Source organism: Kogia breviceps, chromosome 11 (assembly GCF_026419965.1).
Source record: "Kogia breviceps isolate mKogBre1 chromosome 11, mKogBre1 haplotype 1, whole genome shotgun sequence".
Taxonomy (NCBI): domain Eukaryota; kingdom Metazoa; phylum Chordata; class Mammalia; order Artiodactyla; family Physeteridae; genus Kogia; species Kogia breviceps.
Genome location: NC_081320.1, coordinates 50,142,516 through 50,156,443, shown reverse-complemented (window position 1 = coordinate 50,156,443; position 13,928 = coordinate 50,142,516). Strand labels below are relative to the sequence as shown.

The following is a 13,928-nucleotide window of genomic DNA, read 5'->3' as shown; positions in this document are numbered from 1 at the left end:
TTTTCACTCAACATTGTAGTTTTGTTATTCAGTTATATTGGTGTGTGTTGTTTTTTTTTTGTTTTGTTTTGTTTGTTTGTTTGCGGGCCTCTCACCGCTGTGGCCTCTCCAGTTGCGGAGCACAGGCTCCGGACGCGCAGGCGCAGCGGCCATGGCTCACGGGTCCAGCCGCTCCGCGGCATGTGGGATCTTCCCGGACCGGGGCACGAACCCGTGTCTCCTGCATCGGCAGGCGGATTCTCAACCACTGCGCCACCAGGGAAGCCCTGGTGTGTGTTGTTATGGTCCATTCATTTTCAGCATATTCATTCACTCTTATTGATAGACAAATAGATGTTTAGAGTTTTGTTCTTAGAAGCACTGCTTATGAACACTCTTGTGCACCTCCTAATTTAAATAGATACCTATAGGAGGGCAATTGTTACATTATGTTTCCAGACTTTACAGTCATGCTGTGTTATTACCCCATTGTATCAATCAAAAGAGACCAAGACACTTGTTCAGGGTCATATAGCTAGGTAGTAGAGTTAAAGCCAATAAATTCTACTCCTTCTACTTAAAAGAAAAAACTCAAGGTTAGGTAGTTCATACTCCTGGAAACAAGTAATTATCAAAAAGAATCCTGATAGTAAGTGGAACAGAATAGAGTGCCCAGAGATAAACCCACACACCTACAGTCAATTAAACTTCAACAAAAGAGGTAAGAATATATAATGAAGAAAAAACAGTCTCTTCAGCAAGTGGTGCTGGGAAAGCTGGACAGCCGCGTGTAAACCAATGAAGTTAGAACACGTTCACATCATACACAAAAATAAACTCAAAATGGCTTAAAGGCTTAAATATAAGATATGACACCATAAAAATCCTAGAAGAGAACATAGGCAAAACATTCTTTGACATAAATTGTAGCAATGATTTCTTAAGGTCATTCTCTCCAGGCAATAGAAATAAAAGCAAAAATAAACAAATAGGGCCTAATCAAACTTACAAGCTGTTGCACAGCAAAGAAAACCATATACAAAATGAAAACCTACAGAATGGGAGAAAATATTTGCAAATGATGCAACCAACAAGGGCTTAATTTCCAAACTATTCAAACAACTCATACAGCTCAATAACAAAAAAAGAAACCACCCAATCAAAAACTGGGCAGAAGATCTTAATAGACATTTCTCCAAAGAAGACATGCAGAGGGCCAACAGGCACATGAAAAGATGCTCACGGCCAATAGGCACATGAAAAGATGCTCACCATCGCTAATTTTTAGAGAAATCCAAATCAAAACTACAGAGGTATCATTTCACACCAATCAAAATGGCTATCATGAAAAGTCTACAAATGATAAATGCTAGAGAGGGTGTGGAGAAAAGGGAACCCTCCTACACTGTTGGTGGGAATGTAAATTGGTGCAACCACTATGAAGAACAGTATGGAGGTTCCTTAAAAAACTAAAAATAGGGTTACCATATGATCCTGCAATCCCACCCCTGAGCATATACCCAGAGAAAACTAATTCAAAAAGATACTTTCACCCCAGTGTTCACAGCAGCACTATTTACAATAGGCAAGACATGGAAACAGGCTAAATGTCCATCATCAGATGAATGAATAAAGAAGATGTGGTATATATATAAACAATAGAATATTACTCAGCCATAAAAAAGTATGAAATAATGCCATTTGCAGCACATGCAACATGAATGGACCTTATCATACAAAGGTGAAGTAAGTCAGAGAAAGACAAATATCATATGATATCACTTATACGTGGAATCTAAAAAATGATACAAATGAACTTATTTACAAAACAGAAACAGAGTCACAGATGTAGAAAACAAACTTATGGTTACCAAAGGGGAGGCGGGGGGGGGGCAGAAGGGATAAATTAGGAGTTTGGGATGAGCAAATGCAAACAACTATATATAAAAGATAAACAATAAGGTCCTACTGTATAGCACAAGGAACTATGTTCAATATCTTGTAATAAACTATAATGGAAAAGAATCTGAAAAAGAATCACTTTGCTGTACACCAGAAACTAACACAACACTGTGAATTGACTATACTTCAATAAAAAACAGATAGATAGCAGTAGAAAGGAAAGAGGGAGGGAGGGAGGGAGGGAGGGAGGGAGGAAGGAAGAAAGAAAGAATTCTGATAGGTATTATTATATCTTTTATACATGAAGTTGAAAGAGGAGGTGACTGACCCCAGTGCATTCTATTACGTCTTGACTACTCTCGGCAACTTGATTACATTAAGTTCACATGACTACAACTTTCATCCTGTAAAAATATCCTGTACTTCACCATTCCTGAAAATTCCAGCCAAATATTTTATAGTTAAATATGTCAGGATGTGTGTAAATTGTGTATGTATAAAATAATAAAACAGTGGGACTTCCCTGGCAGTCCAGTGGTTAAGACTCTGCACTTTCAATGCAGGGGACACAGGTTTGATCCCCAGTCGAGGAGCTAAGATCCCGCATGCCATGCAGCTCAGCCAAATAAAATAAATGAGAAGAAGAAAATAGTAATAAAGCAGTACTCACTGTGACCACAATGACTAATTTTAAGTAAATTACAAGCACTTTAATTTCTTCCAGGACTAAATCTGACTTTAGAAATTCTATGTTTAAGACTCACTGAAGTAAACGTAATAATCATCTTCAAATTACTCTGTATTCATTTTAGAATTTATTTGAGAATTCTTTCAAAAACTGTTTTCCATGTCATCCAAACCAACCAAATAATTTCCAATATATATAACATTATTCTTACATTTTAAAAAGCGTACAAACCCAAACTTTTCTTTTTATTAGCTAAGTCAAATGATAATACTTTAGCCCTGGACAATCATCCAATTTAAAATATTTACATGAAAAGGATTCTGTGAAGATGGTAGAGTAGGAAACACCAGAAATCTGTCTCCCTACCTGGACAACAATTACACTGTCAGAATCTGTCTAATATAAGGAACTCTGGAGTCAGCTGATGGCTTGCAACTTCCAGGGGAAAAACTTGAACATGCAAATATCAGTTAATTTTGGTCAATTTCAACTCTTAGCACAGTAGCAGCTACCCATCCCCCAGCCACGTAGCAGGCAGCTATTTACATGTTCCTGGAGCCGCTTACACACAGCTTGTGGGGGCTAGGTGGAATATAAGAACTCTGTCCTCTGCTTCTGATCACACAGAGGTGGGCAGCCATTGTTGTTGCACCTCCCCTCACTGATGCAAGCCCCCGTCTGGCTAAAGTGACTTCCCAAAGATTTAATGGGGCAACACTCTTTTTCAGCCCTCTTCATTTTTTCCTGTTTCCTCTTTTGGGAGCCAGACATTAAAGACTAGGACATTCACAAACTGCTGATATACAAGAAAAATTAGAAAGTGACCACACATGCCAAGAGAAAGGCACAGAAAAGATCTGAACAGACATTAAGTTTATACCTCAGTCTGATCTTCAGCACAGACAGCCTACAACAATCAAAATACAAAAACTACAGCCAAAAATAGCAAATCCTGCAGAATGCTGATTTCCAGAGTTAACACATTATTAGATTCAAATGTCCAGTGTTCACAAGGCATACAAAGAAAGAGGAAAGTATGGCCCATTCAAAGCAAAAAAAAAGATAAATCAAGAGAAACCATCCCTGAAAGAAGTAATGGTAGATATACTAGACAACTTTAATAAAACAACTGTTTTAAAAATGTTCAAAGAAGAAACAAAAAAAGTAGACAATGACAAGAAAACAATGTGCGAACAAAATAGCAATATCAATAAAGAAACAGACAACCTAAAATAAACCAAAAAGAAGTTATGATGCTGAAAAGTACAATAACAGCAAGGAAAAATTCACTAGGTGGATTCAAAGGCAGACCTGAGCAGGCAGGCAGGCAGAAGTTCTAGCCAGAGCAATCAGGTATGAAAAAGAAAGAAAAGGCATCCAAACTGGAAAGGAAGAAATAAGATGATCTGTTTGCAAATATGATCTTATATGGAGAAAACCCTAAAGACTCCACAAAAGAAAACTGTTAGAACTAATAAATGAATTCAGCAAAGTAGCAGGATACGAAGTCAACAGACAAAAATTAGTTGTACTTCTATACATCAAAATTGAAGAATCTGAAAAGGAAATTACAAAATCAATTCCATTTACAATAGCATCGGGCTTCCCTGGTGGCGCAGTGGTTGGGGGTCCACCTGCCGACGCAGGGGACACGGGTTCATGCCCCAGTCTGGGAAGATCCCACATGCTGCGGAGCAGCTGGGCCCGTGGGCCACGGCCGCTGAGCCTGCGCGTCCGGAGCCTGTGCTCCGCAACGGGCTCCGCAACGGGAGAGGCCACAACAGTGAGAGGCCCGTGTACCGCAAAAAAACAAACATACAATAGCATCAAAAAGAATAAAATGCTTAGGAATTAACCAAGAAAGTTAAAGACATGTTCAATGAAAAAACAATGCTGAAAGAAATGAAAGAAGACAGATAAATGAAAACACATCTCATGGTCATGGATTGGAAGATTTAATATAGTTAAAATGTCAATACTACCCAAAGCAGTCTACAGATTCAACACAATCCCTATCAAAATCCCAACAACATATATTGCAGAAATAGAAAAACTCATCTTAAAATTTAAATGGAGGGACTTCCTGGTGGCACAATGGTTAAAAATCCATCTGCCAGGGCTTCCCTGGTGGCGCAGTGATTGAGAGTCCACCTGACAATGCAGGGGACGTGGGTTCATGCCCCGGTCCGGGAAGATCCCACATGCCGCGGAGTGGCTGGGCCCGCGAGCCATCGCCGCTGAGCCTGCGCGTCCGGAGCCTGTGCTCCGCAACGGGAGAGGCCACAACAGTGAGAGGCCCGCATACCGCAAAAAAAAAAAAAAAAAAAAGATCCGTCTGCCAGCGCAGGGGACACGGGTTTGATCCCTGGTCCAGGAAGATCCCACATGCCACAGAGCAATTAAGCCCAGGCGCCACAACTACTGAGCCTGCGCCCTAGAGCCCATGCTCGCAACAAGAGAAGCTACTGCAATGAGAAGCCCACGCCCCGCAACAAAGAGTAGCCCCTGCTAGTCACAACTAGAGAAAGCCCGCGCACAGCAATGAAGGCCCAACGCAGCCAATAAATTGATACATAAATAAATAAATAAAATTTAAAAATAATAAAATAAAAAGTTTGAAAAAAATTTAAATGGAATCTCTAGGGACCCCAAATAGCCAAAATAATCGGAAAAAAAAAGAAAAGAATAAAACTGGAGGGCGCACAGTTCTTAATATCAAAACTTATTACAAAAGTAGAGTAATTCAAACAGTGCAATACTGGCATAAAGACAGCTAAATAGACCAATGGAATAGAACACAAATCCCAGAAATAAACCCTCACACATATGGTCAAATTTTTGACAAGTGTGCCAAGACCATTCAGTGGGAAAAAGGACAGTCTTTTCAACAAGCGGTGCTGGGAAAACATGATGGCCACGTGCAGAAGAATGAAATTGGACCCATATATAAAAACTCCAAATGGATCAAGGACCTAAATCTAAGACCCAAAACGATAAAACTCTTAGAAAAAATGTAGGACAAAAGCTTCACGATATTGGATTTGGCAATGATTTCTTGGATATGACACCAATGGCACAGGTAACAAAAGAAAAAATAGACAAACTGAACTTCATGAAATTTTAAAATCTTGTGCATCAAAGGATACTACCCTTAGTAAAACAATGCATTACTTTAAAAGTCATGCATTAATACAAGATCCACTCAATGTATAGGACAGGCCTATAGATTTTAATGTAACAGAATAGGAAATATTCAATGATATTGTTTCAGGTTACTTTTTGCAAATAACCTTTGAGAAACTACCACTAGTGTAGCTTTGATTTAGTATCAAAGATTAATATTATCTGAAACACAATTATCTGAAAGTTATTTAAAATACTACTCCTTAAAAAAACAAAAAAGCTCACTATCCAGAGATCCACCGAGTAAAAAGGCAACTCACACCATTGGAGAAAATATTGTCAAATCATATATCCGGTAAGGGATTAAGATACAGAATATATAGAGAACTTCTAGAACCCAACATCAAAAAACCAAACCACCAGATTCAAAAATGGGCAAAGGACTTTAGTAAACATTTCTCTAAAGAAGATATGTGGCCAACAAGCGCATGAAAAGATGTTCAAATCACTAATCATTCAGGAAATGCTAATCAAAACTACAAGGAGATACCACTCCATACCCATTAGAATGGCTACTACAAAATAAATAAATAATAACAGAAAATAACAAGTGTTGGCAAGGATATTAAAAAATTGGAACCATGTGCAACGTTGGTGGGAATGTAAAAATGGTGCAGCTGCTAACGGAAAGCAATATGGCAGTTCCTCAAAAAATTAAAAATAGACTTACCATATGATCCAGGAACTCCACTTCTGGGTATATACCTAAAAGACTTGAAAGGTGGGTCTCAAAGGTATATTTGTATTTGTATTTGTATGAACATCCATGTTCATAGCATTATTTGCAACAGCTGAAACTGGGAAGTAACCCAAGTGTCCATATAATGATGAATGGATAAGCAAAATGTGGCAAATGGCATATACATACAATGGAATATTATTCTGCCTTAAAAAAGTTAATTCTGCAATATGTAACAACATGATTGAAACTTGAGGACATTATGCTGAATGAAATAAACCAGTCTCAAAAAGACAAATATTGTATGATTCCACTTACATGATGTATTTAGAGTAGTCAAAATCATAAAGACAGAAATTGTAATGGTGGTTGCCAGGGACTGGGGGGAAGGGAGAATGCTGAGTTATTTAATAGGTATAGAGTTTCAGTTTTACAAGATGAAAATTGTTATGGGGATGATGGTGATGACTGCACAACAATATGATGATATTTAATACCACTGAACTGTGCACTTAAAAATGGTTAAGATAGTAAATTTTATGTTATGTGTACCTTACCACAGTAAAAAACAAAAAAAACGTATTTGTAATAATTTGGTCTCTGACTTATTTCATGTCTTAACCTTGCTTCTTAAATGATGCTGTTTTTAAATCACACTATTATCTAACATACTGTTTATTAATCACATGGATGCTATGTAAAGCACATATTTCTAAATGAGCAGATACCTAAACCAACAGTAAGGGCACATCAGATTACTCTCCAAATACTATTTGCTAGTTTCAATGAAAGGGAATCAGAGTACAAAACTGTTACATAAAAAAGCCTTAAAGCTTAATTGTATTTCATTAAAGAAAACATCAAAATGAATGATTTATAACTAGATGCATACCAATTTTATATATGCTATAGATAAAATTAACAGGAGGTTAAATAATTTCATACTGTAAAAGTATAAAATCTTGTAAGCTCCAGAACACCAGCAGTGTAAAGAGCCAACATTCAATTTTAGGGATTTGAAACTGAACACTCCTTTAATAGCTCTGTTGGAAGTTGTTAGAATGGTATTTCAAGTATTTTCTGTAATTTGAATTAAACATTACCTTAAAAATGCTGAGCAGGGGAAAAAATGTTAAGAACATCTCCAAATCTAGCATAACAGTTCAATGCTCTACTGTTTGTTGCCTTAACAAAACGAATTTTTACAACGAATTCAGAAACCACCTGGAGATTCAAACTGACAATGAAACTGCAATGCCAAATCGTGCCACTAGACGTTAGTTATTACCAGAGATGCTCCTCCAAGATGGCAGAGAAGACAGACAACCTTATTATTAGTATAACTGGAAATGTGCTGATACTCCCACCTGACCAAAAATCCTCTCTTCCAACGTATTATATTACCTTTGAAATGTAGCTTATAAACTAATCAGTATCGTTGCATTCCTTCATCTGATTAGCAAGGGGAATTCACTCTAAAGAGAACAAGGCCTGTGAAATACCAAACAAGCAACTTTGATTGAGTGCATCTGGGAGTGGGGACAGGGGCATATGTTTGTACCCTTCCTAGAGTATGGGAATGTCCTATCCTGCTATAAGACTGCAGTGAGAATTCTGGTTTTGAAAGCTCTTCCTTCTAAATTCTCTGTAAATCAAGGACAGAAATCATGAGATTTTTAAGAACAGAGAAAAACCTTTTTCTCTTAGCAGTGAGAAGAATTCATTTAGTAGAATCACAGAAATTTTAAATAAGTGTTCAAGGTGAAAGGTAAGACTCTAAGAAATCAGATTTTGGGAATAATGCACACCTACTCTATATGAGAAAAGGAGATGTTTTGCACCTCAGAAAGAGAGGGAGGAAACGGGGAGAGCCAGAGGGAGCATGCTGTGTGCTATCCCATTAGATCCATCCAGGCACTCTCTGTGCCCAATGTTTAGTAAGGAATTTAACGCAAGCCATTTTTTTTTCAGCAAACTGCACAATGAAATAATTTATTCCAATTATGGTCAAGCTTGATCTCAGAAAATGTTATTTTCTACTTTCTATTAACAAATGTAAAATTATCTATTTACCATACCAACTCACTTTTTTTTGAATTTTACTTTATTTTTTTATACAGGTTATTAGTTACCAATTTTATACACATTGATGTATATATGTCAATCCCAATCTCCCCACCACCAATTCCCCCCCCACACTTGGTGTCCATACGTTTGTTCTCCACATCTGTGCCAACTCACTTTTAGCAAATCACTTTCTTCCTTCATTAAATACAAAGGAAAAGTTTGTGAATTGTAAGAAGTTTAATGAAGGAATACCATTCCTTTTATCATACTCCTTACTTCATAAATCACTTATCGTTTTAAGCCTGCTTTATATCACTTTATTATAAATGAAGCAATGAGAAATAGCATTATCATGATTTTCATATTTTAAACATTTATATTTTATCACTGCATCATTTTAATCTTGACTTTGTTTTAGTAACCTCTCTTTCAAATACATTCCATAATTTATTTCTAAGTTTTTAAATAATATTCCTCAAAATCGAATGTTACTGCATTAATTTAATTTAAAGATGAAGTCATACTTTTTCTGAAAACTAAAAATAAGTCAATCTTATTTGACCGACTGGTTTCACAATTAAGTTATATGGCAGTATTTTATCCAAAACTGAAAATTCAATCAGCAAATAAGCCACCTCAAGATGCTGACAAAAACATATTTAAAGCAGATGAAAAGATAAAAGCATTTGATTTAAAATATTGTTTTAGGAAGGGGATACTGAAATAATATTTCAATTTTCCTAACACTTTCAGAACATATTGAATTAATTAAGGTAACTAAATGAGGGAGGCAAAATCTTAATAAAGCTTTAAAAGACTAACAGGTAGTAAAACCTTTTGCAAGTCAGGTGGTTTTCAATTGTTTGCTTTCAGCCAAACTGAATAACAGCCTGAATGAGTTAACCAGTTAACACATCATTGAAAACAAGTTCTGATAATAGGCTACCATGTGATTTTGTTTTGTAAATGACATGGAAGGAGTCCAAAGAACTCCCATCTTCTTATTTATGTGAATATGGTTTCTAAGCACATACATCTATAACTCTGGAAAATACAAATAAATTTGAAACTCAATCCAGTCTCATTCTAATACTCATCCACATATATATAAACTAATCAGAGCAGAAAAAGTCCCATCCATTAACAGATACATTTCCATTAAAATTTTACTTTTAATATTTAATAATTATCTAAAATTTATAACATGTTTTGATAAACTATATGCTATTAAGAATTGTAATGATAAAGTTTATTACACTTAGAGCCATAAGTGGCAGATTTTAAAAAACAAAAAATTAGTTTCAATTTATATTTATATTTTTGATTAAGAAGTATGATGACACTGGGATCATGAAAAGACATTTTAGCATTAAAATATAATAAAGTAAGATAAAATTATGTCAGGAGAGTGTACTGGAAGTTTGACATTAAGGATGTATAGAAACTGCAACTTTTGACTGCCAAAGAGAGAGCTACCTATTTTTTAAATAGATGATGGCAGATGAATATTTACACTATATTTTTTGAAGAATGACAAAACAGTTCTAGTTAAAAATTCAATATTTATAATACATTGGAAATTACAACCTTTACAACTGTGTAAACATGATATATTTTAGATGCTAATTTTTAAATAGGTGACAGAACATGTAGGTTTTTGTTTTTTTTTAAATATTTGTAAGATCTTAGTTTTCTAACCATGGCAAGAAGACCTCAGACAAGTCACAACCTTTGAAACTGAGTTTCCTAAACTGTAAAATGAGGATAATATCTACTCATTCTACCTCAGGATTAAATTATGTATGTAATATTATAAATTTCACTACATATATGTATATGCATACATATATATGCTTTCAGTTAAATGTAAAACAATATGATTAAATTTATGAGGGCCTAGAAAAATAACACCTCCCTTAATTTTGAGTCCTTCTTATATGAACTAGACAGACCAAGGAAGACATACATCACATGACAAATCCCAGATGTAAGTCATGAAAACTTGATTCATTTCCAGGGGCTATATATTAAATTGAACATATAAGTAACTAAATTCCTTATGTGCCACAATTCTTTCAAATTAAACTTGATCAAATATGGGTGGGTATTACAAAACTAGACTTGGGAACTAAGGCACTGAAATGTCCAACTAAAAAGGAACAAAGGCCTTAGATGCTGTAGAGCAATGCTGTAGAGGGCCAGCCATCCTTACCCAGTCAATCCCAACTTTTGGGGACCGTCTGCAACTTCCTATCTTTACAATGAACACTTTGCAACATAAATTCTAAGGCCTGCAGAAAGGTTATGAAACCAATAAGAGTAATATATGCCCATTCTCTGGGCCTCCATCTACAGTTCTCATTTGTTCCATTTAGATGGAGCCAACCATATTCCCCAGGCAAACCAAGCATACTAGACTATAAATATATCATATTGGAACAAAAGATAATTTTAAATATACATTTTATAATCTAAACTGTTCTTAATTCTATCTATAGCTTAAGCCTGATAATTTTGCTAAATGATTTGATAAACAAGTTAATAATAAGCTATTTACCCAAATATTGATAATACATAAATTTTTATTAAAGTGTCAAATTACATCTGGGAAATTTCTGATATGTTCAGTATTTCACAACTTCTTCCAATCATTTTCCAATATAAGTTGCATTTACAAAATTTCTGAGTCTAGTAACCATCTGTCTCCATACAAAGGTATTACAGTATTATTGACCATATTCCTAATGCTGTATATTACATCCCCATGGCTTATTTATTACATAACTGTACATCTTAATCCCCTACATCTATTTCATCCACTCCTCTATCCCTTCCCTTCTGGCAACCACCTGTTTGCTCTCTGTTATCTATAAGTCTGTTTCGTTTCGTTTGTTTTGCGTTTTACATTCTATATATAACTGAGAGCATGTGGTATTTGTCTTTCTCTGACTTACTGCACTTAGCATAATACTCTCTAGATCTATCCATGTTGACAAAAATGGCAAGATTTCTCTTTTTTTAATGTCTGAGTAATATTCATATAACACATCTTCCTTACCCATTAGTCTATCAGAGGATATTTAGGTTGCTTTTATATCTTGGCTATTGTAAATAATGCTGCAATGAACATTGGAGGGCATATATCTTTTTGAGTTGGTTTTTCTGTTTTCTTTGGGTAAATGCCCATAAGTGAAATTGCAAGATCATATGGCAGTTCTATTTTTTATATATATTTTTAAAAATTTTTTAAAGAAACTCCATACTGTTTTCCATAGTGGCTGCACCAATTTACAATCTCACCAACAGTGCTTAGCAATATTTTTTGGTTAAGCCTCCTCATGCAAGGGAAACAAAAACAAACAAATGAGACTACATCAACTAAAAAGCTTTTGCACAGCAAAGGAAACCATCAACAACACAAAAAGGAAGCTTACTAAATGGAGAAGATATTTGCAAACAATATATCCAATAAGGGGTTAATAACCAAAATATATAAAGAACTCATATAACTCAACATCAAAAAAACAAACCCAGGGCTTCCCTGGTGGCGCAGTGGTTGAGAGTCCGCCTGCCGATGCAGGGGAAACGGGTTCGTGCCCTGGTCCGGGAAAATCCCACATGCCGTGGAGCTGCTGGGCCCGTGAGCCATGGCCACTGAGCCTGTGCAACGCAACGGGAGAGGCCACAACAGTAAGAGGCCCGCGTAGCACAAAAAAAAAAAAAAAAACCCAAACATCTCAATTACAAAATGGACAGAGGACCTGAATTGAAATTTTTCCAAAGAAGATGTACAGATGGCCAAAAGACACACGAAAAGATGCTCAATATCACTAATCATCAAGGAAACGCAAATCAAAACCACAGGAGACACCACCACACACCTGTACGAATGGCTGTTATCAAGAAGACAACAAATAACAAGTGTTGGTGAGGATATAGAGAAAAGGGAACCCTTGTACGCGAATTTTATTAATTTAAATGTAATAGCCACATGACAATGCAATTCCAAAGCCTTAGTTTTAAAAAAATCAGGGACTTAACACATGTATGTTTGCAAATTGTTGAATGCCAACCCAAAACACTACCTGCAACACTGCAAAGTGGTTCTACCTCCTCCTACCCTAGCTGCGTGGCAGAAACATCCATTTGTCCTCATTAAAACAGCACCTCCTTTGTGAAACTGTGGCAGCCCAGAGTTACTAACTTGTTACCTAACTATTACTAACCAGGTCACACCATATTGTCATTATGGGTTTACATATCTGTGTTCCCTGCTAAACTGGGGGCTCTAAAAAGGCAGCAGTTGTGTATTACTAATTTCTGAATCCCCAGAGCCTAGCAGAATGCCACATCCTAAAATCCTTGCTCTATGTCCTCCTGGCCAATTTATCACACGAGTCTTCGTCTAACCAGTCCATACTCTTCACTACTCTACCATGTGAAATCTCATAATCCCACCATCCATAATGAACATCTTAGAAATGGAGAAATTGCAGGTCATATTATCTGTACCAACGGGTGTGGTGTTTTACTTCTACATAAAATTGCTCAGTAGAAAACACTGTAAAATAGTGGAAACGATGCATATTAGAAACTCAAGTTTTCTAAAGAGAAATATCGATAAAGTAGTTAGACACAGGAGTTTGGAATTCAGGACGAGACACAAATTTGGGAGTTTTTGACATAGAAGTGGCATTTTGAAACTATGCAACTCATGAATTAGATCACTGAGGGATTAAGTGTAGACAGAAGAATACAGGCACTCCAAGGTTAAGAGGTCAGAGGTGAAAAAGAACTTGCAAAGAACACTGAGAAGGGGCAACCAGTGACATACAGGAAAACCAGGAAATATGCTGCCTGAGAGCCACGTGAATAGTTATTCAAGGACAGTCATTAAGCTATGATAAATGCTATTGATAGATCAAGTTGGAAAGTAAGGTTCTATTCCTTTCACACAATAGCAAACCCTCCAAAACTGAAGAGAAAAACTGAAAGATACCATTTGGCATTCAGTTACACCAATGTTTTCGAATATAGATATTTCTTTCATTTCATTACACATATGCTATTCCAGATCATCACATCTTCCTCTGAATATCCACATGAAACAAGGTTTCACAGAGCACAACAATTTTCCTGGGCAGCACTAATTTTAAACGAAAACCTCGTTAATTGATTTTACCAGCTGAGACTAATTGAAATAACCAGTGTCTCCCATTCAGCTGCCACGCTTTCCTTAGAAATGCAGGTTTGGCATAATTTAAAGGTCAAGATGGTTTAAAAAGCATCCAGTTTCCAAAAAAGAACGGACAAAAGTGTCAACATTCACGGAAGACTTAGAGAAAAAGTTAGACTGTGAACTCTAGGAAGGGAGGGGCTCATTTCCCACAAAGTAGGAGCTCAATATTTTTCACTTAACTTGAAAAAAGC

General features: G+C 36.2%; 1 protein-coding gene across 9 annotated transcripts in view; it reads right to left on the bottom strand.

Annotated features, from left to right (window-relative positions):
- Positions 1 to 13,928, bottom strand: part of WDPCP (WD repeat containing planar cell polarity effector) — a 437,730-nt gene that overhangs the window by 423,042 nt on the left and 760 nt on the right. The window lies entirely within an intron of this gene.